Source organism: Hyla sarda, unplaced genomic scaffold, assembly GCF_029499605.1.
Source record: "Hyla sarda isolate aHylSar1 unplaced genomic scaffold, aHylSar1.hap1 scaffold_148, whole genome shotgun sequence".
In the NCBI taxonomy this organism is placed as follows: Eukaryota; Metazoa; Chordata; class Amphibia; order Anura; family Hylidae; genus Hyla; species Hyla sarda.
In genome coordinates, this window is record NW_026608112.1 from 165895 (window position 1) to 193415 (window position 27521).

Here is a 27521-nt window from a genome sequence, read left to right on the forward strand (position 1 = left end):
TTTTTTTACGTTTTTCTCCTTTTCGCCTCTTTTCTGGGCGTATTATTCTTCTTTTTCTTCTTTTTTTTCGTCTAATGCATACCCCATCAGTGCAGCAATGCTTATTCAATACCGCCAGCAGATGGAGACACTGGGGGATAATTTTCTAAGGATTTATACTGATTTTTCCTGTCTGAATTTGTCGCACAGAAAGTTGCAGGCCAAATATGTGTGACATTTCTGCGACTTTAGCTTCTAGAGCATTTTTACAACATTATACATAGGTGCTGAATACATAAAAAGCGACTGTTCAGCGACAGACAAGTCGCATCGGCTGAAAGTAGGCCAGAATGTCAGTCCATGTTGGAGCAGGTTTAGATACAGTCTAAAGTATAGATCTCAAAGTCTGTGCACAGAATTTAGCAAGGGCCTCGCACCTTCTGATGCATCAGGTAGGTGCACAATAGCATAGCCTAACCCTCTGTACTTTGGTCTATATTGATGCGGGACATAGACAGCCAGCTGATGACCAATCCATTAGTGCAATGGATGGCTGGAAGCATTTGTCTTTGCCTTTGCAATACCACAGAAGCAATGCATGGTCAATGTACAGCAATGACACACCTGTGTGAACAGCCAGGAGACCCCCCCCCCCCCCCCCATGTTATGTTACATAGTTACATAGTTAGTACGGTCGAAAAAAGACATATGTCCATCAAGTTCAACCAGGGAATTAAGGGGTAGGGGTGTGGCGCGATATTGGGGAAGGGATGAGATTTTATATTTCTTCATAAGCATTAATCTTATTTTGTCAATTAGGAACATTCAGCACCCACCCGCTATCAAGGCAGCTGCCTATCATGTCATGCCCTACCTGCACAGGTGTGCTGGCTACTCAAATGATCCAATTAAGGAGGCCATTTAGTCAGCAGCAGCAGAAGTCCTGTGCCTGGACGCTCCAACAGCGGCCAGACACAAGCAGAAGCAGAAGCAGCAGAAGCAGCAGCAGCACCACCTTTTGTTTTTTGGCTGCAGCAGCAGCAAGGCCCACAGGGCTGGCTAGCTGGCTAGCCAGCAAGCAGGTAGCAATGAAAGTAGGAATCTTTCTTTTTAACCCTGTAAGGGGGTGGTGCACTGTACCCGAAGATACTGCCATATCGGGTCAATGCATAGGGCGACGGAAGCAAGCTTCGAAATCGGCCCCCGTTCTCAAAAATCCATTTAATATATGGTCCCCAGGTAGGGGACGTATCAGATATTAAACTGATAAGAACAGATTTTTTTTTTTTTTTTTTTTATCTAAAGCCGAGGAACGTGCTTTCGATTCACCCAAAGTGCAAGAAAAAGTGCAAACGTGTTACACTAAAAAAACGTGCACAAAGGATGCGGTCTATCGCAAGCCCTTCTCCGATAGGAGAGAGGCCCCCCAACAAACCTTACCCTTCGCCTCCGGACCAAAAGGTACCTGCGAGGTTCCAGGTTCGATGTCCCTTTTCGCCGAAGCTACTAGGGAACCACAAATGCTCCCGGCATCCCCCTTGGCGTTAGCCAAGGTATCTGCCCGCAGAGCCGATTACGGTAGGTACCCTGCCAAGCAGGAGTACCCGGGGTGTTTGCAGGGAGGTGCGGAACCTAATGGCCACACACACCTCCCCTAGACCGCCAGGAGGGACACCCAGAAGGGCTACCGCATCCTGACAAATCCTGTGAACACACAACACGCAAAAAGTGACACAGTGACGAAAAATAAATAAATAAGTGAATGTGTGCAGATATACTGCCCGGACATCCGGCCGGATCTATAAAAATTTCTCTGATCCTAGCCAGAAGGCCGGGAATCAAGAGGTGAGTGCCACAAGGTGAAGAGATTATGGTGCCCGTGCTTCAACTCAGTGAGTCTATCCTCCCAGTGAGTTTCGGCACCTCGGGGTCACCACTCCCCGAGGCACAAAAGTACCTCGGCTCTAGACCCTCTCAGCCTCATGGCGAGACCCGGAGGGAACAGGTCACATCGGGGCAGCCGTCGAGCTGATTCCTCAGAACCAGCCCCGGAAAGCCCTGGTACACCTGCATCCTCCATGCAGCACCCATCCCCACCAGCATGAAAACTGATAAGAACAGATACTACACTTGATCTTAGCCAAAAGGCCGAGAAGCGATAACCGTGAAAGGGGCGGGCCCAACAAGGTGCCCTTCATGGGCACTATCACTGCTTGCTGTCAGGGAGGCTGCCAGACAATTTTCCATGCACACTCTGGGCTGGGGGGCAGTCAACCACCAGTACACACAGCAGAACCTAAACCCATACCATTATTGCTAAGCAGCAAGACAGGGGCCCATTGCACTCCCACGGGGCCTTTTTAAATGCAATCCATAACCCGGATTTGCCAGGAACCCTTCTTACTCCTCCTACTTGCATGTGACACTGGGCTTAGGATCTGCATAGGAAACACACACACAAGCACACACCTACCTTTGTTGCCTGCAGATGCCTCCTTGGCTGTCCCCAAACGGTATCAAACCAACACCCACGGGAAGCTGTAAGCATAGAGGACATGCCTGCACCCCATTGGACTTACCTGTGTGGGTTAAACCCGGGTTATTTGACAACCTATGGCGGTGATGGTTCTGCTCAGGCAGAGCAGTGCTGATGCTCCTCATAAAGCTGTCGCTGCTGTGAAGGTTCTAGGTGACATCACAAATCCCTATGGTTACATACACAACAAAGCTGGGTTGTTGTTGTTTACACTCTGCAAGGCCTGTGGAAGTGAGTGACATCATAGCACTGTAGTTCTGAGGGTTCTAGATGGATGCAACAATCTCCTGTTGCTTCTATGAAGGCCATAATAGACGACATCACCAAACAGCTCCATAGTCACATACACAGCAAAGGAGAGATGTTGTTTACACCTAGTGATGTCAGTGGTATTGAGTGACATCACAGCACAGTGCTAAGGCTCCTGGGCCTGGACACAGCAGCGGCTGCAATATCTCAACGGAGAATACGTTTATATATATGTGTGTGTGTGCGCGTATATATATATATATATATATATATATATATATATATATATATTTCTCCGCCGAAATCACTTTTAAACCCATTTCCACCTTTTTTTCCCTTCTCTTCCTCTTACTTTTTTTTCACGTTTTTCTCCTTTTCGCCTCTTTTCTGGGCGTATTATTCTTCTTTTTCTTCTTTTTTTTCGTCTAATGCATACCCCATCAGTGCAGCAATGCTTATTCAATACCGCCAGCAGATGGAGACACTGGGGGATAATTTTCTAAGGATTTATACTGATTTTTCCTGTCTGAATTTGTCGCACAGAAAGTTGCAGGCCAAATATGTGTGACATTTCTGCGACTTTAGCTTCTAGAGCATTTTTACAACATTATACATAGGTGCTGAATACATAAAAAGCGACTGTTCAGCGACAGACAAGTCGCATCGGCTGAAAGTAGGCCAGAATGTCAGTCCATGTTGGAGCAGGTTTAGATACAGTCTAAAGTATAGATCTCAAAGTCTGTGCACAGAATTTAGCAAGGGCCTCGCACCTTCTGATGCATCAGGTAGGTGCACAATAGCATAGCCTAACCCTCTGTACTTTGGTCTATATTGATGCGGGACATAGACAGCCAGCTGATGACCAATCCATTAGTGCAATGGATGGCTGGAAGCATTTGTCTTTGCCTTTGCAATACCACAGAAGCAATGCATGGTCAATGTACAGCAATGACACACCTGTGTGAACAGCCAGGAGACCCCCCCCCCCCCCCCACATGTTATGTTACATAGTTACATAGTTAGTACGGTCGAAAAAAGACATATGTCCATCAAGTTCAACCAGGGAATTAAGGGGTAGGGGTGTGGCGCGATATTGGGGAAGGGATGAGATTTTATATTTCTTCATAAGCATTAATCTTATTTTGTCAATTAGGAACATTCAGCACCCACCCGCTATCAAGGCAGCTGCCTATCATGTCATGCCCTACCTGCACAGGTGTGCTGGCTACTCAAATGATCCAATTAAGGAGGCCATTTAGTCAGCAGCAGCAGAAGTCCTGTGCCTGGACGCTCCAACAGCGGCCAGACACAAACAGAAGCAGAAGCAGCAGAAGCAGCAGCAGCACCACCTTTTGTTTTTTGGCTGCAGCAGCAGCAAGGCCCACAGGGCTGGCTAGCTGGCTAGCCAGCAAGCAGGTAGCAATGAAAGTAGGAATCTTTCTTTTTAACCCTGTAAGGGGGTGGTGCACTGTACCCGAAGATACTGCCATATCGGGTCAATGCATAGGGCGACGGAAGCAAGCTTCGAAATCGGCCCCCGTTCTCAAAAATCCATTTAATATATGGTCCCCAGATAGGGGACGTATCAGATATTAAACTGATAAGAACAGATACTACACTTGATCTTAGCCAAAAGGCCGAGAAGCGATAACCGTGAAAGGGGCGGGCCCAACAAGGTGCCCTTCATGGGCACTATCACTGCTTGCTGTCAGGGAGGCTGCCAGACAATTTTCCATGCACACTCTGGGCTGGGGGGCAGTCAACCACCAGTACACACAGCAGAACCTAAACCCATACCATTATTGCTAAGCAGCAAGACAGGGGCCCATTGCACTCCCACGGGGCCTTTTTAAATGCAATCCATAACCCGGATTTGCCAGGAACCCTTCTTACTCCTCCTACTTGCATGTGACACTGGGCTTAGGATCTGCATAGGAAACACACACACAAGCACACACCTACCTTTGTTGCCTGCAGATGCCTCCTTGGCTGTCCCCAAACGGTATCAAACCAACACCCACGGGAAGCTGTAAGCATAGAGGACATGCCTGCACCCCATTGGACTTACCTGTGTGGGTTAAACCCGGGTTATTTGACAACCTATGGCGGTGATGGTTCTGCTCAGGCAGAGCAGTGCTGATGCTCCTCATAAAGCTGTCGCTGCTGTGAAGGTTCTAGGTGACATCACAAATCCCTATGGTTACATACACAACAAAGCTGGGTTGTTGTTGTTTACACTCTGCAAGGCCTGTGGAAGTGAGTGACATCATAGCACTGTAGTTCTGAGGGTTCTAGATGGATGCAACAATCTCCTGTTGCTTCTATGAAGGCCATAATAGACGACATCACCAAACAGCTCCATAGTCACATACACAGCAAAGGAGAGATGTTGTTTACACCTAGTGATGTCAGTGGTATTGAGTGACATCACAGCACAGTGCTAAGGCTCCTGGGCCTGGACACAGCAGCGGCTGCAATATCTCAACGGAGAATACGTTTATATATATGTGTGTGTGTGCGCGTATATATATATATATATATATATATATATATATATATATATATTTCTCCGCCGAAATCACTTTTAAACCCATTTCCACCTTTTTTTCCCTTCTCTTCCTCTTACTTTTTTTTCACGTTTTTTTTACGTTTTTCTCCTTTTCGCCTCTTTTCTGGGCGTATTATTCTTCTTTTTCTTCTTTTTTTTCGTCTAATGCATACCCCATCAGTGCAGCAATGCTTATTCAATACCGCCAGCAGATGGAGACACTGGGGGATAATTTTCTAAGGATTTATACTGATTTTTCCTGTCTGAATTTGTCGCACAGAAAGTTGCAGGCCAAATATGTGTGACATTTCTGCGACTTTAGCTTCTAGAGCATTTTTACAACATTATACATAGGTGCTGAATACATAAAAAGCGACTGTTCAGCGACAGACAAGTCGCATCGGCTGAAAGTAGGCCAGAATGTCAGTCCATGTTGGAGCAGGTTTAGATACAGTCTAAAGTATAGATCTCAAAGTCTGTGCACAGAATTTAGCAAGGGCCTCGCACCTTCTGATGCATCAGGTAGGTGCACAATAGCATAGCCTAACCCTCTGTACTTTGGTCTATATTGATGCGGGACATAGACAGCCAGCTGATGACCAATCCATTAGTGCAATGGATGGCTGGAAGCATTTGTCTTTGCCTTTGCAATACCACAGAAGCAATGCATGGTCAATGTACAGCAATGACACACCTGTGTGAACAGCCAGGAGACCCCCCCCCCCCCCCATGTTATGTTACATAGTTACATAGTTAGTACGGTCGAAAAAAGACATATGTCCATCAAGTTCAACCAGGGAATTAAGGGGTAGGGGTGTGGCGCGATATTGGGGAAGGGATGAGATTTTATATTTCTTCATAAGCATTAATCTTATTTTGTCAATTAGGAACATTCAGCACCCACCCGCTATCAAGGCAGCTGCCTATCATGTCATGCCCTACCTGCACAGGTGTGCTGGCTACTCAAATGATCCAATTAAGGAGGCCATTTAGTCAACAGCAGCAGAAGTCCTGTGCCTGGACGCTCCAACAGCGGCCAGACACAAGCAGAAGCAGAAGCAGCAGAAGCAGCAGCAGCACCACCTTTTGTTTTTTGGCTGCAGCAGCAGCAAGGCCCACAGGGCTGGCTAGCTGGCTAGCCAGCAAGCAGGTAGCAATGAAAGTAGGAATCTTTCTTTTTAACCCTGTAAGGGGGTGGTGCACTGTACCCGAAGATACTGCCATATCGGGTCAATGCATAGGGCGACGGAAGCAAGCTTCGAAATCGGCCCCCGTTCTCAAAAATCCATTTAATATATGGTCCCCAGATAGGGGACGTATCAGATATTAAACTGATAAGAACAGATACTACACTTGATCTTAGCCAAAAGGCCGAGAAGCGATAACCGTGAAAGGGGCGGGCCCAACAAGGTCCCCTTCATGGGCACTATCACTGCTTGCTGTCAGGGAGGCTGCCAGAAAATTTTTCATGCACACTCTGGGCTGGGGGGCAGTCAACCACCAGTACACACAGCAGAACCTAAACCCATACCATTATTGCTAAGCAGCAAGACAGGGGCCCATTGCACTCCCACGGGGCCTTTTTAAATGCAATCCATAACCCGGATTTGCCAGGAACCCTTCTTACTCCTCCTACTTGCATGTGACACTGGGCTTAGGATCTGCATAGGAAACACACACACAAGCACACACCTACCTTTGTTGCCTGCAGATGCCTCCTTGGCTGTCCCCAAACGGTATCAAACCAACACCCACGGGAAGCTGTAAGCATAGAGGACATGCCTGCACTCCATTGGACTTACCTGTGTGGGTTAAACCCGGGTTATTTGACAACCTATGGCGGTGATGGTTCTGCTCAGGCAGAGCAGTGCTGATGCTCCTCATAAAGCTGTCGCTGCTGTGAAGGTTCTAGGTGACATCACAAATCCCTATGGTTACATACACAACAAAGCTGGGTTGTTGTTGTTTACACTCTGCAAGGCCTGTGGAAGTGAGTGACATCATAGCACTGTAGTTCTGAGGGTTCTAGATGGATGCAACAATCTCCTGTTGCTTCTATGAAGGCCATAATAGACGACATCACCAAACAGCTCCATAGTCACATACACAGCAAAGGAGAGATGTTGTTTACACCTAGTGATGTCAGTGGTATTGAGTGACATCACAGCACAGTGCTAAGGCTCCTGGGCCTGGACACAGCAGCGGCTGCAATATCTCAACGGAGAATACGTTTATATATATATGTGTGTGTGTGCGCGTATATATATATATATATATATATATATATATATATATTTCTCCGCCGAAATCACTTTTAAACCCATTTCCACCTTTTTTTCCCTTCTCTTCCTCTTACTTTTTTTTCACGTTTTTTTACGTTTTTCTCCTTTTCGCCTCTTTTCTGGGCGTATTATTCTTCTTTTTCTTCTTTTTTTTCGTCTAATGCATACCCCATCAGTGCAGCAATGCTTATTCAATACCGCCAGCAGATGGAGACACTGGGGGATAATTTTCTAAGGATTTATACTGATTTTTCCTGTCTGAATTTGTCGCACAGAAAGTTGCAGGCCAAATATGTGTGACATTTCTGCGACTTTAGCTTCTAGAGCATTTTTACAACATTATACATAGGTGCTGAATACATAAAAAGCGACTGTTCAGCGACAGACAAGTCGCATCGGCTGAAAGTAGGCCAGAATGTCAGTCCATGTTGGAGCAGGTTTAGATACAGTCTAAAGTATAGATCTCAAAGTCTGTGCACAGAATTTAGCAAGGGCCTCGCACCTTCTGATGCATCAGGTAGGTGCACAATAGCATAGCCTAACCCTCTGTACTTTGGTCTATATTGATGCGGGACATAGACAGCCAGCTGATGACCAATCCATTAGTGCAATGGATGGCTGGAAGCATTTGTCTTTGCCTTTGCAATACCACAGAAGCAATGCATGGTCAATGTACAGCAATGACACACCTGTGTGAACAGCCAGGAGACCCCCCCCCCCCCCATGTTATGTTACATAGTTACATAGTTAGTACGGTCGAAAAAAGACATATGTCCATCAAGTTCAACCAGGGAATTAAGGGGTAGGGGTGTGGCGCGATATTGGGGAAGGGATGAGATTTTATATTTCTTCATAAGCATTAATCTTATTTTGTCAATTAGGAACATTCAGCACCCACCCGCTATCAAGGCAGCTGCCTATCATGTCATGCCCTACCTGCACAGGTGTGCTGGCTACTCAAATGATCCAATTAAGGAGGCCATTTAGTCAGCAGCAGCAGAAGTCCTGTGCCTGGACGCTCCAACAGCGGCCAGACACAAGCAGAAGCAGAAGCAGCAGAAGCAGCAGCAGCACCACCTTTTGTTTTTTGGCTGCAGCAGCAGCAAGGCCCACAGGGCTGGCTAGCTGGCTAGCCAGCAAGCAGGTAGCAATGAAAGTAGGAATCTTTCTTTTTAACCCTGTAAGGGGGTGGTGCACTGTACCCGAAGATACTGCCATATCGGGTCAATGCATAGGGCGACGGAAGCAAGCTTCGAAATCGGCCCCCGTTCTCAAAAATCCATTTAATATATGGTCCCCAGATAGGGGACGTATCAGATATTAAACTGATAAGAACAGATACTACACTTGATCTTAGCCAAAAGGCCGAGAAGCGATAACCGTGAAAGGGGCGGGCCCAACAAGGTGCCCTTCATGGGCACTATCACTGCTTGCTGTCAGGGAGGCTGCCAGACAATTTTCCATGCACACTCTGGGCTGGGGGGCAGTCAACCACCAGTACACACAGCAGAACCTAAACCCATACCATTATTGCTAAGCAGCAAGACAGGGGCCCATTGCACTCCCACGGGGCCTTTTTAAATGCAATCCATAACCCGGATTTGCCAGGAACCCTTCTTACTCCTCCTACTTGCATGTGACACTGGGCTTAGGATCTGCATAGGAAACACACACACAAGCACACACCTACCTTTGTTGCCTGCAGATGCCTCCTTGGCTGTCCCCAAACGGTATCAAACCAACACCCACGGGAAGCTGTAAGCATAGAGGACATGCCTGCACCCCATTGGACTTACCTGTGTGGGTTAAACCCGGGTTATTTGACAACCTATGGCGGTGATGGTTCTGCTCAGGCAGAGCAGTGCTGATGCTCCTCATAAAGCTGTCGCTGCTGTGAAGGTTCTAGGTGACATCACAAATCCCTATGGTTACATACACAACAAAGCTGGGTTGTTGTTGTTTACACTCTGCAAGGCCTGTGGAAGTGAGTGACATCATAGCACTGTAGTTCTGAGGGTTCTAGATGGATGCAACAATCTCCTGTTGCTTCTATGAAGGCCATAATAGACGACATCACCAAACAGCTCCATAGTCACATACACAGCAAAGGAGAGATGTTGTTTACACCTAGTGATGTCAGTGGTATTGAGTGACATCACAGCACAGTGCTAAGGCTCCTGGGCCTGGACACAGCAGCGGCTGCAATATCTCAACGGAGAATACGTTTATATATGTGTGTGTGTGCGCGTATATATATATATATATATATATTTCTCCGCCGAAATCACTTTTAAACCCATTTCCACCTTTTTTTCCCTTCTCTTCCTCTTACTTTTTTTTCACGTTTTTTTAAGTTTTTCTCCTTTTCGCCTCTTTTCTGGGCGTATTATTCTTCTTTTTCTTCTTTTTTTTCGTCTAATGCATACCCCATCAGTGCAGCAATGCTTATTCAATACCGCCAGCAGATGGAGACACTGGGGGATAATTTTCTAAGGATTTATACTGATTTTTCCTATCAAACCAACACCCACGGGAAGCTGTAAGCATAGAGGACATGCCTGCACCCCATTGGACTTACCTGTGTGGGTTAAACCCGGGTTATTTGACAACCTATGGCGGTGATGGTTCTGCTCAGGCAGAGCAGTGCTGATGCTCCTCATAAAGCTGTCGCTGCTGTGAAGGTTCTAGGTGACATCACAAATCCCTACAGCTCCATAGTCACATACACAGCAAAGGAGAGATGTTGTTTACACCTAGTGATGTCAGTGGTATTGAGTGACATCACAGCACAGTGCTAAGGCTCCTGGGCCTGGACACAGCAGCGGCTGCAATATCTCAACGGAGAATATGTTTATATATATGTGTGTGTGTGCGCGTATATATATATATATATATATATATATATATATTTCTCCGCCGAAATCACTTTTAAACCCATTTCCACCTTTTTTTCCCTTCTCTTCCTCTTACTTTTTTTTCACGTTTTTTTACGTTTTTCTCCTTTTCGCCTCTTTTCTGGGCGTATTATTCTTCTTTTTCTTCTTTTTTTTCGTCTAATGCATACCCCATCAGTGCAGCAATGCTTATTCAATACCGCCAGCAGATGGAGACACTGGGGGATAATTTTCTAAGGATTTATACAGATTTTTCCTGTCTGAATTTGTCGCACAGAAAGTTGCAGGCCAAATATGTGTGACATTTCTGCGACTTTAGCTTCTAGAGCATTTTTACAACATTATACATAGGTGCTGAATACATAAAAAGCGACTGTTCAGCGACAGACAAGTCGCATCGGCTGAAAGTAGGCCAGAATGTCAGTCCATGTTGGAGCAGGTTTAGATACAGTCTAAAGTATAGATCTCAAAGTCTGTGCACAGAATTTAGCAAGGGCCTCGCACCTTCTGATGCATCAGGTAGGTGCACAATAGCATAGCCTAACCCTCTGTACTTTGGTCTATATTGATGCGGGACATAGACAGCCAGCTGATGACCAATCCATTAGTGCAATGGATGGCTGGAAGCATTTGTCTTTGCCTTTGCAATACCACAGAAGCAATGCATGGTCAATGTACAGCAATGACACACCTGTGTGAACAGCCAGGAGACCCCCCCCCCCCCCCCCATGTTATGTTACATAGTTACATAGTTAGTACGGTCGAAAAAAGACATATGTCCATCAAGTTCAACCAGGGAATTAAGGGGTAGGGGTGTGGCGCGATATTGGGGAAGGGATGAGATTTTATATTTCTTCATAAGCATTAATCTTATTTTGTCAATTAGGAACATTCAGCACCCACCCGCTATCAAGGCAGCTGCCTATCATGTCATGCCCTACCTGCACAGGTGTGCTGGCTACTCAAATGATCCAATTAAGGAGGCCATTTAGTCAGCAGCAGCAGAAGTCCTGTGCCTGGACGCTCCAACAGCGGCCAGACACAAGCAGAAGCAGCAGAAGCAGCAGCAGCACCACCTTTTGTTTTTTGGCTGCAGCAGCAGCAAGGCCCACAGGGCTGGCTAGCTGGCTAGCCAGCAAGCAGGTAGCAATGAAAGTAGGAATCTTTCTTTTTAACCCTGTAAGGGGGTGGTGCACTGTACCCGAAGATACTGCCATATCGGGTCAATGCATAGGGCGACGGAAGCAAGCTTCGAAATCGGCCCCCGTTCTCAAAAATCCATTTAATATATGGTCCCCAGATAGGGGACGTATCAGATATTAAACTGATAAGAACAGATACTACACTTGATCTTAGCCAAAAGGCCGAGAAGCGATAACCGTGAAAGGGGCGGGCCCAACAAGGTGCCCTTCATGGGCACTATCACTGCTTGCTGTCAGGGAGGCTGCCAGACAATTTTCCATGCACACTCTGGGCTGGGGGGCAGTCAACCACCAGTACACACAGCAGAACCTAAACCCATACCATTATTGCTAAGCAGCAAGACAGGGGCCCATTGCACTCCCACGGGGCCTTTTTAAATGCAATCCATAACCCGGATTTGCCAGGAACCCTTCTTACTCCTCCTACTTGCATGTGACACTGGGCTTAGGATCTGCATAGGAAACACACACACAAGCACACACCTACCTTTGTTGCCTGCAGATGCCTCCTTGGCTGTCCCCAAACGGTATCAAACCAACACCCACGGGAAGCTGTAAGCATAGAGGACATGCCTGCACCCCATTGGACTTACCTGTGTGGGTTAAACCCGGGTTATTTGACAACCTATGGCGGTGATGGTTCTGCTCAGGCAGAGCAGTGCTGATGCTCCTCATAAAGCTGTCGCTGCTGTGAAGGTTCTAGGTGACATCACAAATCCCTATGGTTACATACACAACAAAGCTGGGTTGTTGTTGTTTACACTCTGCAAGGCCTGTGGAAGTGAGTGACATCATAGCACTGTAGTTCTGAGGGTTCTAGATGGATGCAACAATCTCCTGTTGCTTCTATGAAGGCCATAATAGACGACATCACCAAACAGCTCCATAGTCACATACACAGCAAAGGAGAGATGTTGTTTACACCTAGTGATGTCAGTGGTATTGAGTGACATCACAGCACAGTGCTAAGGCTCCTGGGCCTGGACACAGCAGCGGCTGCAATATCTCAACGGAGAATACGTTTATATATGTGTGTGTGTGCGCGTATATATATATATATATATATATATATATATATATATATATATATTTCTCCGCCGAAATCACTTTTAAACCCATTTCCACCTTTTTTTCCCTTCTCTTCCTCTTACTTTTTTTTCACGTTTTTTTACGTTTTTCTCCTTTTCGCCTCTTTTCTGGGCGTATTATTCTTCTTTTTCTTCTTTTTTTTCGTCTAATGCATACCCCATCAGTGCAGCAATGCTTATTCAATACCGCCAGCAGATGGAGACACTGGGGGATAATTTTCTAAGGATTTATACTGATTTTTCCTGTCTGAATTTGTCGCACAGAAAGTTGCAGGCCAAATATGTGTGACATTTCTGCGACTTTAGCTTCTAGAGCATTTTTACAACATTATACATAGGTGCTGAATACATAAAAAGCGACTGTTCAGCGACAGACAAGTCGCATCGGCTGAAAGTAGGCCAGAATGTCAGTCCATGTTGGAGCAGGTTTAGATACAGTCTAAAGTATAGATCTCAAAGTCTGTGCACAGAATTTAGCAAGGGCCTCGCACCTTCTGATGCATCAGGTAGGTGCACAATAGCATAGCCTAACCCTCTGTACTTTGGTCTATATTGATGCGGGACATAGACAGCCAGCTGATGACCAATCCATTAGTGCAATGGATGGCTGGAAGCATTTGTCTTTGCCTTTGCAATACCACAGAAGCAATGCATGGTCAATGTACAGCAATGACACACCTGTGTGAACAGCCAGGAGACCCCCCCCCCCCCCCCCATGTTATGTTACATAGTTACATAGTTAGTACGGTCGAAAAAAGACATATGTCCATCAAGTTCAACCAGGGAATTAAGGGGTAGGGGTGTGGCGCGATATTGGGGAAGGGATGAGATTTTATATTTCTTCATAAGCATTAATCTTATTTTGTCAATTAGGAACATTCAGCACCCACCCGCTATCAAGGCAGCTGCCTATCATGTCATGCCCTACCTGCACAGGTGTGCTGGCTACTCAAATGATCCAATTAAGGAGGCCATTTAGTCAGCAGCAGCAGAAGTCCTGTGCCTGGACGCTCCAACAGCGGCCAGACACAAGCAGAAGCAGAAGCAGCAGAAGCAGCAGCAGCACCACCTTTTGTTTTTTGGCTGCAGCAGCAGCAAGGCCCACAGGGCTGGCTAGCTGGCTAGCCAGCAAGCAGGTAGCAATGAAAGTAGGAATCTTTCTTTTTAACCCTGTAAGGGGGTGGTGCACTGTACCCGAAGATACTGCCATATCGGGTCAATGCATAGGGCGACGGAAGCAAGCTTCGAAATCGGCCCCCGTTCTCAAAAATCCATTTAATATATGGTCCCCAGATAGGGGACGTATCAGATATTAAACTGATAAGAACAGATAAGGTTTCAACAAAATTTTATTGAATAAATAAGAAACCATACAAAATTTAAAATGCAAAATAATAAAAGGTTCACAAAAGTTTTAAAATACAAATAATAAAACCAGTAATAAAAGGAGAAAAAATAAAAATGGCAGGATAAAACATTATACAAATGTCATAAAAACTGATTATACTGTTATTTCGTTCCATAGAGGCAGACACCACATGGATGCTGCCTCGCTGGCCCCCAACTGTTTCTTGTCTCTTAGGTAATAGATGTACATCTCACTCAGGGCCAGCTTTATACAGTTTTTAACATCAATAAAATCATGTTTAAAAAGTAAGATGTTCCTAACTTTCCAGATGGCATTTTTAAAACAATTAATAATCATCCAGCAGATCATCTGCTGTTTAAAATTGGGGCAGTTAAAAAGACCGTAAAAGACACATTCGTGATTAAAATCTTTTAGGCCGCAGGCCCACTTCAAAAGTGGGCCTACCTTCCTCCAAAGCTCCCGTGCAAAAGGGCAGTTCCAAAATATGTGCAGCACCGTTTCGTCCACTCCGCAGCCATCTCTCGGGCACTTGGCTCTCGCCACCAGTCCTCGCCTGTGCTGAAACTCACGAGTAGGGAGGCACTGGTGGACGATTGCCCAGGCAAGATCCCTGTGTACATTCGCCAGAAACTTCCCGTACACGTTCCGCCATACCTTTTTGGATCTTGCCTGTGTGAAATTGGACACTGCCAGGGTAACCTCACTCCGCCTGAGGACCTTTGATACCTTTCTCTGGTCCCCCAGTATGTCAGGCTCCAAATCTTGGAGACCTAGGAGCCTGACTGTCTTTTCCAACACCACATAATGTTTTGGGGGACACAGAAGCACCGGAGCGTTCAGAGGGATGCGCAACCATCTTTTAAAAACCATGCCCGCAGCGTACCTTAAAAAGCAGCTAAAAATGCCATCGGATTTAATAATTTTAAAACAGAAACAGAAATACTTTATGTAAAAGAAAGTAAAAAGGTTAGGAACATCTTTCCCGCCATTATCTTTACTTTTGTACATAAAATCACGCTTTAATTTCTCCATTTTTGAACCCCATAAAAAAGTAAAAACAATTCTAGTTACTTTTTTAATGTATAAAATAGATGGAGGAAATACCATGGCAATGTATAGCATAATAGGGAGTAAAACCATCTTTATTATTAAAATCTTCCCCTCCATGGTAAGGTTTCTAAGATTCCACATTAAAATCTTCTTCTCCATCTTAGCTATAGCTGAATCCCAGTTAGGGCTCCCATCATTGACCTGGTTAAAAACAATACCTAAAACTTTAATTTGATCCTGTTGCATTGTGACTCCTGGGGTGATGGATGAATCCCAGGAGCCAATATAAAAACAGTCACATTTATCTGTGTTTAGCTTAAAACCAGAGACCTCGCAGAAATAGCTGGTGTTCCTCAATGCCCCCCTCATGGATGGAGAGTCCGGGCACAGTATGGTGACATCATCCATGTACCCCAACACCTTTAGATGGGTCCCTCCTCCACCAGGTATCGGTACGCCTCTTACTACCCGGTCTTTCCTGAGGAGGGCCATCAGTGGTTCGATTGCGCAAATAAAAAGGAGTGGGGACAGGGGGCAGCCCTGTTTGACACCTGATAAAAGAGGAACACCGCTGGTTAAAAAGCCATTAACAGAGACTTGACTAAAACAGGATCGGTATAAAAGCATGATTCGGCTTAAAATCGTTTCAGGCACTGCCATCTTTTTAAGAACTAAAAACAGGTATTCATGGGAGACCCTATCAAAGGCTTTTTCAAAGTCTAAGGATAAAATTGCTACAGTTTGATTTCTATCCTTAAAATACCATAAAACATCTCTTAAAATATTTAGGGATTCAGCTATAGACCTTCCAGGTACCCCACAAACCTGATTTGGGTGAATTAATTTATGAATAAAAGGTTTAAAACGGACAGCTAATAACTTGGCTAAAACTTTATAATCAACATTTAAAAGTGTGATGGGGCGCCAATTTTTTAGCATATCCTTTTCACCCTTTTTAAAAAGTAATGATACAATCCCCCTCCTCCAGGAAGGGGGAAGTTCATTAACAATAAAAGTTTCTTTATACAATAAAACCATATCATCCTTTAAAATATCCCAAAAAGCTAAATAAAATTCGATGGGTAAACCATCTTCCCCAGGGGCCTTCCCACTAGAAAAACTTTTAAAAACAAATAAAAGTTCATCTAAGTTAAGATCACGGGATAAAACCTCCTGGTCTAAAACATCTAGCTTAAAATCAAGGGAATTAAGAACATGTTCTAAAAAGGATGGATTAAGATCTTTCTTATTAAAAAGAAGCTGGTAGAAGTTAAAAACTGCATCTAACATGCCTTTTGGAGTGGATTCACCCTCAAGGTTTTGGATGATATCCCTCCTATTCATCACTTTTTTAAAAAAGAAACGGGAACATTTCTCGCCCTCCTCCAGGTGCTGCACATGTGAGTTAAAAATGATTTGTTTCCCTTTCTTTTCTATGGCATGTTTTATTTCAGTTTTAAGGTTTAAAATATCATTTTCTACATCCATACCAGCTTCTTTCAATTTAAAAAGTACATTTAAACGCATGTTAAGAACATAAAACCACTGTTTTTCCATTTTTGCCTTCTTCTTACCTGCTTTGATAAAAAAAAATCTGATTTTAGATTTGGTGCCCTCCCACCAGTGCAGCATAGGCTCGTGGGGTTTTCTTTGTGATTGCCAGCATTGGTAGGTCCGCACAAACTCCTCTTTTATCTCAGGGTCCTCTAGGAGTGTGGTGTTTAATCTCCAGAGGCCCCTTTTTGCTTTTTGCTCCCCCTCTAGCTCCAGGCCCACCAAGAGGAGCTTATGATCAGAGAAGATATTCTGCTCGAGCGTGCATTTCAGGGGTTTAAAAGCTCTAGAGGAAAAAATAAAATCGATTCTGGAGCTCACTCTTCCATTGGACCATGTGGCGCCTGGGTCCTCCGGCAAGAGATCCTTCCAGCAATCTTTCAAATTAAAATCATCAATAAAATTTTTAAGCAGGTAAGAAGTGCGGTCTTTACGATTAATATCCCCACCCTGCCGGTGTTCCCCATCACGTATGCAGTTAAAATCACCTCCCACCAGCAGGGGGGAAGACCCAACACAAAACAGTGGTAAAATTTCAAATAGTTCTGCCCGCTCCTGTTTATCAGGAGGGGCATACACATTTAAAACACGAATTAAAAGTCCATTAAAATATAGATGAATTAAAAGAGCTCTGCCAGGCACAATCTCAGTTACTGTATGAATAGAAAAGGACTGGCCTCGGCAGAGCAGCCCAACACCCACAGAACGACAGTCATTTGCACCGGACCATATGGATGGGCCCAGCTTCCAGTCTTCTTTTAAGTCTTTATAGTCCATTTTACTAGGGATTCCACATTCTTGTAGCAGGCAAAGGTCAAAGTCACATGTCTCTAGATAAGAAAATAAAGCAGCCCTGCGATCAGGGCTCTTTAAGGACCTCACATTGAGTGAGGCAATTTTTACAGGGATAGGCATAGTTTATGGAGAGTCCGTGCTTGGAGAATCAAAGTCAATAATAAGCTGCGTACCGTCATCCCCCGCCTGCGGGGTCATCAGCTCCTTGATGTTCTGAGGGTCGGAGCTTGAGATCGATGATGCCCCGACCCTGAGCTCGCTCTCGTCCGAACTACGGCACGCCGCTTTCCTTTGAATGTCTTCCTCTTCTTCTTCTCTTTGTCTTTTAAATGTCACACTGCTGTCCATATCCTCTGTGTTGCTCTCACTCGATGTAATCTCTGGCCCCCGGCTGATGGATCTGCGTCTTCTTTCATCATTTGACGACTGGAACTGCTGCACAGGGGCCTGTGAGGCCTCTTTTCCGGAACCTTTGCCGCTACCTTGGGAAGTTTTCATCGCTTGTTCCCCAGCAAGCGTTGCTGAGGACTGTTGCTCCAACTTCCCCATCGATCGACGATGGCCAGTTTTACCCACCGGGTCCACTGCTGGCGGGGCAGCAAACCCTGGTTTGGCGCCACTTGTCTTCTTGGCCCTGTCCTGTATAGGCGGAGTAACAGGACCGGGCTCAGACCTGGCCACCTGGCTCCCCTTCCGGCGGGCTTTCACCGGGGCCTCTTCGTCCGGAGCAGGGCGACCCTGGGCCAAGCCAGTACCTGGCTTATGCTGCAATTTTGGGTCCACTTTTGCCCCCACCGAGGCCCGTCGGCTGCCACCCGCCACAGGTGAGCCCCCTTCAGAAGTTTCGGCGGGCTCTTGAGCCAGGTAGGAAGTCGATCGACGTCTTTCAATTTCCCGGGCAGTAAACTCGATCACCCGCCCGGGCTTCGTGGAATCCCCATGGCCTCCCCCTAGCACTACCACCGGTGGGCCCCCCGATGGAGCACCAGAGGTCTTGGGCCTGGACCCATCAGTACCTGCCATCTGGGGTTTGGGCATCTTAAAAAAGGACGTCTTTTGTCCTGTCCCCTCTTTGGGTGGGCCCAGCCTTGACCCACCCATCGTAGTTTTTGCTTTATGGGGACAGGAATTAAAATCGTGATTTTCCTCTCCGCAGAGGTTGCACCTTATCGTATGGCTACATCTTGAGGCTATGTGACCTTCTTGGCCACACCTATTGCAGCGAATCACACGCTCCGCGCCGCAGGTCTCCTGGGTGTGGCCAAACCTCAAGCAATTTCGGCAATACATAGGCATTTGAGGATAGAACAGGAAGCCCCGAACTCTCCCGATGGCAAAATTTGGGGGCGGATGGCAAAGACCCCCAATACCACCGGGATCCTTACGGAGCTTGACCCAGAACTTCCTCTTGCCGTTCCAGAACCGCACGGAGTTCAAGATTTTGTTTGCGAATCGCACCTCTTCGCAGTATCGCCGAAGAAAAGTGGCTATATCCTCCGTGGTCACATGAGGGCTGTGCATAGCCACCACCAACGGTATATGTTCCTCACCATAGAGGAACTGGAACGAAAGACCGTCGAGTCGATCGTCCCTCTGGTCCGCACCAGACAAGGTTGCATAGATGTTATCGCAACACGCCGTGGCCGTGAAGGTGACGGTATACAGGCCACGGCTTTCCTGGTCATTTAGACACAGGATGTCCTCCCTATTGAGGCGGAAGTAGTCAAGAAGAATCACCTCCGCAATGAAGCGGAGGTTCTTCAACTGACGATGGCTCTCCGACACCTCTATGCGGATGGTATTTCGCATCGACATTTCCCCAGAGGGGAAAGCCCAGGAGAACGGCATCTTCCACACCCAGGGACTAAGCCCCTTCCCCAATAGCAGCAGGGGCTCGGAATCCCGCTATAAAAGCGGAACCCTCACCCAAGGCAGAGGTCGGGGGTACCCTAGGTGCTTCCGAAGCTACAGGTAACGCTCAACGTACCGAAAATGCCTTCTGAGACACAAGGTCCCAGAGACAGGGGGATCGCAACCCGTTGTCCGTGGACTAAGCCCGCTCCCCAATAGCAGCAAGGGGGTGAAGTCCCTCCGTAAGGAGAGACAATCCCCCAAGGCCGAGAAGCGGGGTACCACAGACACCTTCCGACCAGACCAAATGCAGATACTACACTTGATCTTAGCCAAAAGGCCGAGAAGCGATAACCGTGAAAGGGGCGGGCCCAACAAGGTGCCCTTCATGGGCACTATCACTGCTTGCTGTCAGGGAGGCTGCCAGACAATTTTCCATGCACACTCTGGGCTGGGGGGCAGTCAACCACCAGTACACACAGCAGAACCTAAACCCATACCATTATTGCTAAGCAGCAAGACAGGGGCCCATTGCACTCCCACGGGGCCTTTTTAAATGCAATCCATAACCCGGATTTGCCAGGAACCCTTCTTACTCCTCCTACTTGCATGTGACACTGGGCTTAGGATCTGCATAGGAAACACACACACAAGCACACACCTACCTTTGTTGCCTGCAGATGCCTCCTTGGCTGTCCCCAAACGGTATCAAACCAACACCCACGGGAAGCTGTAAGCATAGAGGACATGCCTGCACCCCATTGGACTTACCTGTGTGGGTTAAACCCGGGTTATTTGACAACCTATGGCGGTGATGGTTCTGCTCAGGCAGAGCAGTGCTGATGCTCCTCATAAAGCTGTCGCTGCTGTGAAGGTTCTAGGTGACATCACAAATCCCTATGGTTACATACACAACAAAGCTGGGTTGTTGTTGTTTACACTCTGCAAGGCCTGTGGAAGTGAGTGACATCATAGCACTGTAGTTCTGAGGGTTCTAGATGGATGCAACAATCTCCTGTTGCTTCTATGAAGGCCATAATAGACGACATCACCAAACAGCTCCATAGTCACATACACAGCAAAGGAGAGATGTTGTTTACACCTAGTGATGTCAGTGGTATTGAGTGACATCACAGCACAGTGCTAAGGCTCCTGGGCCTGGACACAGCAGCGGCTGCAATATCTCAACGGAGAATACGTTTATATATATGTGTGTGTGTGCGCGTATATATATATATATATATATATATATATATATATATATATATTTCTCCGCCGAAATCACTTTTAAACCCATTTCCACCTTTTTTTCCCTTCTCTTCCTCTTACTTTTTTTTCACGTTTTTTTACGTTTTTCTCCTTTTCGCCTCTTTTCTGGGCGTATTATTCTTCTTTTTCTTCTTTTTTTTCATCTAATGCATACCCCATCAGTGCAGCAATGCTTATTCAATACCGCCAGCAGATGGAGACACTGGGGGATAATTTTCTAAGGATTTATACTGATTTTTCCTGTCTGAATTTGTCGCACAGAAAGTTGCAGGCCAAATATGTGTGACATTTCTGCGACTTTAGCTTCTAGAGCATTTTTACAACATTATACATAGGTGCTGAATACATAAAAAGCGACTGTTCAGCGACAGACAAGTCGCATCGGCTGAAAGTAGGCCAGAATGTCAGTCCATGTTGGAGCAGGTTTAGATACAGTCTAAAGTATAGATCTCAAAGTCTGTGCACAGAATTTAGCAAGGGCCTAGCACCTTCTGATGCATCAGGTAGGTGCACAATAGCATAGCCTAACCCTCTGTACTTTGGTCTATATTGATGCGGGACATAGACAGCCAGCTGATGACCAATCCATTAGTGCAATGGATGGCTGGAAGCATTTGTCTTTGCCTTTGCAATACCACAGAAGCAATGCATGGTCAATGTACAGCAATGACACACCTGTGTGAACAGCCAGGAGACCCCCCCCCCCCCATGTTATGTTACATAGTAACATAGTTAGTACGGTCGAAAAAAGACATATGTCCATCAAGTTCAACCAGGGAATTAAGGGGTAGGGGTGTGGCGCGATATTGGGGAAGGGATGAGATTTTATATTTCTTCATAAGCATTAATCTTATTTTGTCAATTAGGAACATTCAGCACCCACCCGCTATCAAGGCAGCTGCCTATCATGTCATGCCCTACCTGCACAGGTGTGCTGGCTACTCAAATGATCCAATTAAGGAGGCCATTTAGTCAGCAGCAGCAGAAGTCCTGTGCCTGGACGCTCCAACAGCGGCCAGACACAAGCAGAAGCAGCAGAAGCAGCAGCAGCACCACCTTTTGTTTTTTGGCTGCAGCAGCAGCAAGGCCCACAGGGCTGGCTAGCTGGCTAGCCAGCAAGCAGGTAGCAATGAAAGTAGGAATCTTTCTTTTTAACCCTGTAAGGGGGTGGTGCACTGTACCCGAAGATACTGCCATATCGGGTCAATGCATAGGGCGACGGAAGCAAGCTTCGAAATCGGCCCCGTTCTCAAAAATCCATTTAATATATGGTCCCCAGATAGGGGACGTATCAGATATTAAACTGATAAGAACAGATACTACACTTGATCTTAGCCAAAAGGCCGAGAAGCGATAACCGTGAAAGGGGCGGGCCCAACAAGGTGCCCTTCATGGGCACTATCACTGCTTGCTGTCAGGGAGGCTGCCAGACAATTTTCCATGCACACTCTGGGCTGGGGGGCAGTCAACCACCAGTACACACAGCAGAACCTAAACCCATACCATTATTGCTAAGCAGCAAGACGGGCCCATTGCACTCCCACGGGGCCTTTTTAAATGCAATCCATAACCCGGATTTGCCAGGAACCCTTCTTACTCCTCCTACTTGCATGTGACACTGGGCTTAGGATCTGCATAGGAAACACACACACAAGCACACACCTACCTTTGTTGCCTGCAGATGCCTCCTTGGCTGTCCCCAAACGGTATCAAACCAACACCCACGGGAAGCTGTAAGCATAGAGGACATGCCTGCACCCCATTGGACTTACCTGTGTGGGTTAAACCCGGGTTATTTGACAACCTATGGCGGTGATGGTTCTGCTCAGGCAGAGCAGTGCTGATGCTCCTCATAAAGCTGTCGCTGCTGTGAAGGTTCTAGGTGACATCACAAATCCCTATGGTTACATACACAACAAAGCTGGGTTGTTGTTGTTTACACTCTGCAAGGCCTGTGGAAGTGAGTGACATCATAGCACTGTAGTTCTGAGGGTTCTAGATGGATGCAACAATCTCCTGTTGCTTCTATGAAGGCCATAATAGACGACATCACCAAACAGCTCCATAGTCACATACACAGCAAAGGAGAGATGTTGTTTACACCTAGTGATGTCAGTGGTATTGAGTGACATCACAGCACAGTGCTAAGGCTCCTGGGCCTGGACACAGCAGCGGCTGCAATATCTCAACGGAGAATACGTTTATATATGTGTGTGTGTGCGCGTATATATATATATATATATATATATATATATATATATATATATATATATATATATATTTCTCCGCCGAAATCACTTTTAAACCCATTTCCACCTTTTTTTCCCTTCTCTTCCTCTTACTTTTTTTTCACGTTTTTTTACGTTTTTCTCCTTTTCGCCTCTTTTCTGGGCGTATTATTCTTCTTTTTCTTCTTTTTTTTCGTCTAATGCATACCCCATCAGTGCAGCAATGCTTATTCAATACCGCCAGCAGATGGAGACACTGGGGGATAATCTTCTAAGGATTTATACTGATTTTTCCTGTCTGAATTTGTCGCACAGAAAGTTGCAGGCCAAATATGTGTGACATTTCTGCGACTTTAGCTTCTAGAGCATTTTTACAACATTATACATAGGTGCTGAATACATAAAAAGCGACTGTTCAGCGACAGACAAGTCGCATCGGCTGAAAGTAGGCCAGAATGTCAGTCCATGTTGGAGCAGGTTTAGATACAGTCTAAAGTATAGATCTCAAAGTCTGTGCACAGAATTTAGCAAGGGCCTCGCACCTTCTGATGCATCAGGTAGGTGCACAATAGCATAGCCTAACCCTCTGTACTTTGGTCTATATTGATGCGGGACATAGACAGCCAGCTGATGACCAATCCATTAGTGCAATGGATGGCTTGAAGCATTTGTCTTTGCCTTTGCAATACCACAGAAGCAATGCATGGTCAATGTACAGCAATGACACACCTGTGTGAACAGCCAGGAGACCCCCCCCCCCCCCCATGTTATGTTACATAGTTACATAGTTAGTACGGTCGAAAAAAGACATATGTCCATCAAGTTCAACCAGGGAATTAAGGGGTAGGGGTGTGGCGCGATATTGGGGAAGGGATGAGATTTTATATTTCTTCATAAGCATTAATCTTATTTTGTCAATTAGGAACATTCAGCACCCACCCGCTATCAAGGCAGCTGCCTATCATGTCATGCCCTACCTGCACAGGTGTGCTGGCTACTCAAATGATCCAATTAAGGAGGCCATTTAGTCAGCAGCAGCAGAAGTCCTGTGCCTGGACGCTCCAACAGCGGCCAGACACAAGCAGAAGCAGAAGCAGCAGAAGCAGCAGCAGCACCACCTTTTGTTTTTTGGCTGCAGCAGCAGCAAGGCCCACAGGGCTGGCTAGCTGGCTAGCCAGCAAGCAGGTAGCAATGAAAGTAGGAATCTTTCTTTTTAACCCTGTAAGGGGGTGGTGCACTGTACCCGAAGATACTGCCATATCGGGTCAATGCATAGGGCGACGGAAGCAAGCTTCGAAATCGGCCCCCGTTCTCAAAAATCCATTTAATATATGGTCCCCAGATAGGGGACGTATCAGATATTAAACTGATAAGAACAGATACTACACTTGATCTTAGCCAAAAGGCCGAGAAGCGATAACCGTGAAAGGGGCGGGCCCAACAAGGTGCCCTTCATGGGCACTATCACTGCTTGCTGTCAGGGAGGCTGCCAGACAATTTTCCATGCACACTCTGGGCTGGGGGGCAGTCAACCACCAGTACACACAGCAGAACCTAAACCCATACCATTATTGCTAAGCAGCAAGACAGGGGCCCATTGCACTCCCACGGGGCCTTTTTAAATGCAATCCATAACCCGGATTTGCCAGGAACCCTTCTTACTCCTCCTACTTGCATGTGACACTGGGCTTAGGATCTGCATAGGAAACACACACACAAGCACACACCTACCTTTGTTGCCTGCAGATGCCTCCTTGGCTGTCCCCAAACGGTATCAAACCAACACCCACGGGAAGCTGTAAGCATAGAGGACATGCCTGCACCCCATTGGACTTACCTGTGTGGGTTAAACCCGGGTTATTTGACAACCTATGGCGGTGATGGTTCTGCTCAGGCAGAGCAGTGCTGATGCTCCTCATAAAGCTGTCGCTGCTGTGAAGGTTCTAGGTGACATCACAAATCCCTATGGTTACATACACAACAAAGCTGGGTTGTTGTTGTTTACACTCTGCAAGGCCTGTGGAAGTGAGTGACATCATAGCACTGTAGTTCTGAGGGTTCTAGATGGATGCAACAATCTCCTGTTGCTTCTATGAAGGCCATAATAGACGACATCACCAAACAGCTCCATAGTCACATACACAGCAAAGGAGAGATGTTGTTTACACCTAGTGATGTCAGTGGTATTGAGTGACATCACAGCACAGTGCTAAGGCTCCTGGGCCTGGACACAGCAGCGGCTGCAATATCTCAACGGAGAATACGTTTATATATATGTGTGTGTGTGCGCGTATATATATATATATATATATATATATATATATATATATATATTTCTCCGCCGAAATCACTTTTAAACCCATTTCCACCTTTTTTTCCCTTCTCTTCCTCTTACTTTTTTTTCACGTTTTTTTACGTTTTTCTCCTTTTCGCCTCTTTTCTGGGCGTATTATTCTTCTTTTTCTTCTTTTTTTTCATCTAATGCATACCCCATAAGTGCAGCAATGCTTATTCAATACCGCCAGCAGATGGAGACACTGGGGGATAATTTTCTAAGGATTTATACTGATTTTTCCTGTCTGAATTTGTCGCACAGAAAGTTGCAGGCCAAATATGTGTGACATTTCTGCGACTTTAGCTTCTAGAGCATTTTTACAACATTATACATAGGTGCTGAATACATAAAAAGCGACTGTTCAGCGACAGACAAGTCGCATCGGCTGAAAGTAGGCCAGAATGTCAGTCCATGTTGGAGCAGGTTTAGATACAGTCTAAAGTATAGATCTCAAAGTCTGTGCACAGAATTTAGCAAGGGCCTCGCACCTTCTGATGCATCAGGTAGGTGCACAATAGCATAGCCTAACCCTCTGTACTTTGGTCTATATTGATGCGGGACATAGACAGCCAGCTGATGACCAATCCATTAGTGCAATGGATGGCTGGAAGCATTTGTCTTTGCCTTTGCAATACCACAGAAGCAATGCATGGTCAATGTACAGCAATGACACACCTGTGTGAACAGCCAGGAGACCCCCCCCCCCCCCCCCATGTTATGTTACATAGTAACATAGTTAGTACGGTCGAAAAAAGACATATGTCCATCAAGTTCAACCAGGGAATTAAGGGGTAGGGGTGTGGCGCGATATTGGGGAAGGGATGAGATTTTATATTTCTTCATAAGCATTAATCTTATTTTGTCAATTAGGAACATTCAGCACCCACCCGCTATCAAGGCAGCTGCCTATCATGTCATGCCCTACCTGCACAGGTGTGCTGGCTACTCAAATGATCCAATTAAGGAGGCCATTTAGTCAGCAGCAGCAGAAGTCCTGTGCCTGGACGCTCCAACAGCGGCCAGACACAAGCAGAAGCAGCAGAAGCAGCAGCAGCACCACCTTTTGTTTTTTGGCTGCAGCAGCAGCAAGGCCCACAGGGCTGGCTAGCTGGCTAGCCAGCAAGCAGGTAGCAATGAAAGTAGGAATCTTTCTTTTTAACCCTGTAAGGGGGTGGTGCACTGTACCCGAAGATACTGCCATATCGGGTCAATGCATAGGGCGACGGAAGCAAGCTTCGAAATCGGCCCCGTTCTCAAAAATCCATTTAATATATGGTCCCCAGATAGGGGACGTATCAGATATTAAACTGATAAGAACAGATACTACACTTGATCTTAGCCAAAAGGCCGAGAAGCGATAACCGTGAAAGGGGCGGGCCCAACAAGGTGCCCTTCATGGGCACTATCACTGCTTGCTGTCAGGGAGGCTGCCAGACAATTTTCCATGCACACTCTGGGCTGGGGGGCAGTCAACCACCAGTACACACAGCAGAACCTAAACCCATACCATTATTGCTAAGCAGCAAGACAGGGGCCCATTGCACTCCCACGGGGCCTTTTTAAATGCAATCCATAACCCGGATTTGCCAGGAACCCTTCTTACTCCTCCTACTTGCATGTGACACTGGGCTTAGGATCTGCATAGGAAACACACACACAAGCACACACCTACCTTTGTTGCCTGCAGATGCCTCCTTGGCTGTCCCCAAACGGTATCAAACCAACACCCACGGGAAGCTGTAAGCATAGAGGACATGCCTGCACCCCATTGGACTTACCTGTGTGGGTTAAACCCGGGTTATTTGACAACCTATGGCGGTGATGGTTCTGCTCAGGCAGAGCAGTGCTGATGCTCCTCATAAAGCTGTCGCTGCTGTGAAGGTTCTAGGTGACATCACAAATCCCTATGGTTACATACACAACAAAGCTGGGTTGTTGTTGTTTACACTCTGCAAGGCCTGTGGAAGTGAGTGACATCATAGCACTGTAGTTCTGAGGGTTCTAGATGGATGCAACAATCTCCTGTTGCTTCTATGAAGGCCATAATAGACGACATCACCAAACAGCTCCATAGTCACATACACAGCAAAGGAGAGATGTTGTTTACACCTAGTGATGTCAGTGGTATTGAGTGACATCACAGCACAGTGCTAAGGCTCCTGGGCCTGGACACAGCAGCGGCTGCAATATCTCAACGGAGAATACGTTTATATATGTGTGTGTGTGCGCGTATATATATATATATATATATATATATATATATATATATATATATATTTCTCCGCCGAAATC

At 46.2% G+C, this 27521-nt stretch overlaps 9 non-coding genes and 2 pseudogenes across 9 annotated transcripts; all 11 read right to left on the bottom strand.

Annotated features, from left to right (window-relative positions):
* Positions 1–1103: 1103 nt before the first annotated feature.
* Positions 1104–1289, bottom strand: LOC130308488 (U2 spliceosomal RNA). Its single transcript, XR_008857459.1, has one exon. It is a non-coding gene; the product is annotated as a U2 spliceosomal RNA (small nuclear RNA).
* Positions 1290–1979: 690 nt separating this feature from the next.
* Positions 1980–2139, bottom strand: LOC130308495 (U2 spliceosomal RNA; annotated as a pseudogene).
* A 2083-nt stretch (positions 2140–4222) lies between these two features.
* On the bottom strand, positions 4223–4413 carry LOC130308339 (U2 spliceosomal RNA). Its single transcript, XR_008857321.1, has one exon. It is a non-coding gene; the product is annotated as a U2 spliceosomal RNA (small nuclear RNA).
* Positions 4414–6504: 2091 nt separating this feature from the next.
* Positions 6505–6695, bottom strand: LOC130308340 (U2 spliceosomal RNA). The gene has a single exon (XR_008857322.1). It is a non-coding gene; the product is annotated as a U2 spliceosomal RNA (small nuclear RNA).
* Positions 6696–8780: 2085 nt separating this feature from the next.
* LOC130308341 (U2 spliceosomal RNA) lies at positions 8781–8971 on the bottom strand. The gene has a single exon (XR_008857323.1). It is a non-coding gene; the product is annotated as a U2 spliceosomal RNA (small nuclear RNA).
* Positions 8972–11673: 2702 nt separating this feature from the next.
* LOC130308342 (U2 spliceosomal RNA) lies at positions 11674–11864 on the bottom strand. The gene has a single exon (XR_008857324.1). It is a non-coding gene; the product is annotated as a U2 spliceosomal RNA (small nuclear RNA).
* A 2092-nt stretch (positions 11865–13956) lies between these two features.
* LOC130308474 (U2 spliceosomal RNA) lies at positions 13957–14142 on the bottom strand. The gene has a single exon (XR_008857448.1). It is a non-coding gene; the product is annotated as a U2 spliceosomal RNA (small nuclear RNA).
* A 5389-nt stretch (positions 14143–19531) lies between these two features.
* LOC130308504 (U2 spliceosomal RNA) lies at positions 19532–19749 on the bottom strand (annotated as a pseudogene).
* A 2082-nt stretch (positions 19750–21831) lies between these two features.
* Positions 21832–22021, bottom strand: LOC130308459 (U2 spliceosomal RNA). The gene has a single exon (XR_008857436.1). It is a non-coding gene; the product is annotated as a U2 spliceosomal RNA (small nuclear RNA).
* Positions 22022–24121: 2100 nt separating this feature from the next.
* LOC130308343 (U2 spliceosomal RNA) lies at positions 24122–24312 on the bottom strand. Its single transcript, XR_008857325.1, has one exon. It is a non-coding gene; the product is annotated as a U2 spliceosomal RNA (small nuclear RNA).
* A 2086-nt stretch (positions 24313–26398) lies between these two features.
* On the bottom strand, positions 26399–26588 carry LOC130308460 (U2 spliceosomal RNA). The gene has a single exon (XR_008857437.1). It is a non-coding gene; the product is annotated as a U2 spliceosomal RNA (small nuclear RNA).
* Positions 26589–27521: the final 933 nt, after the last annotated feature.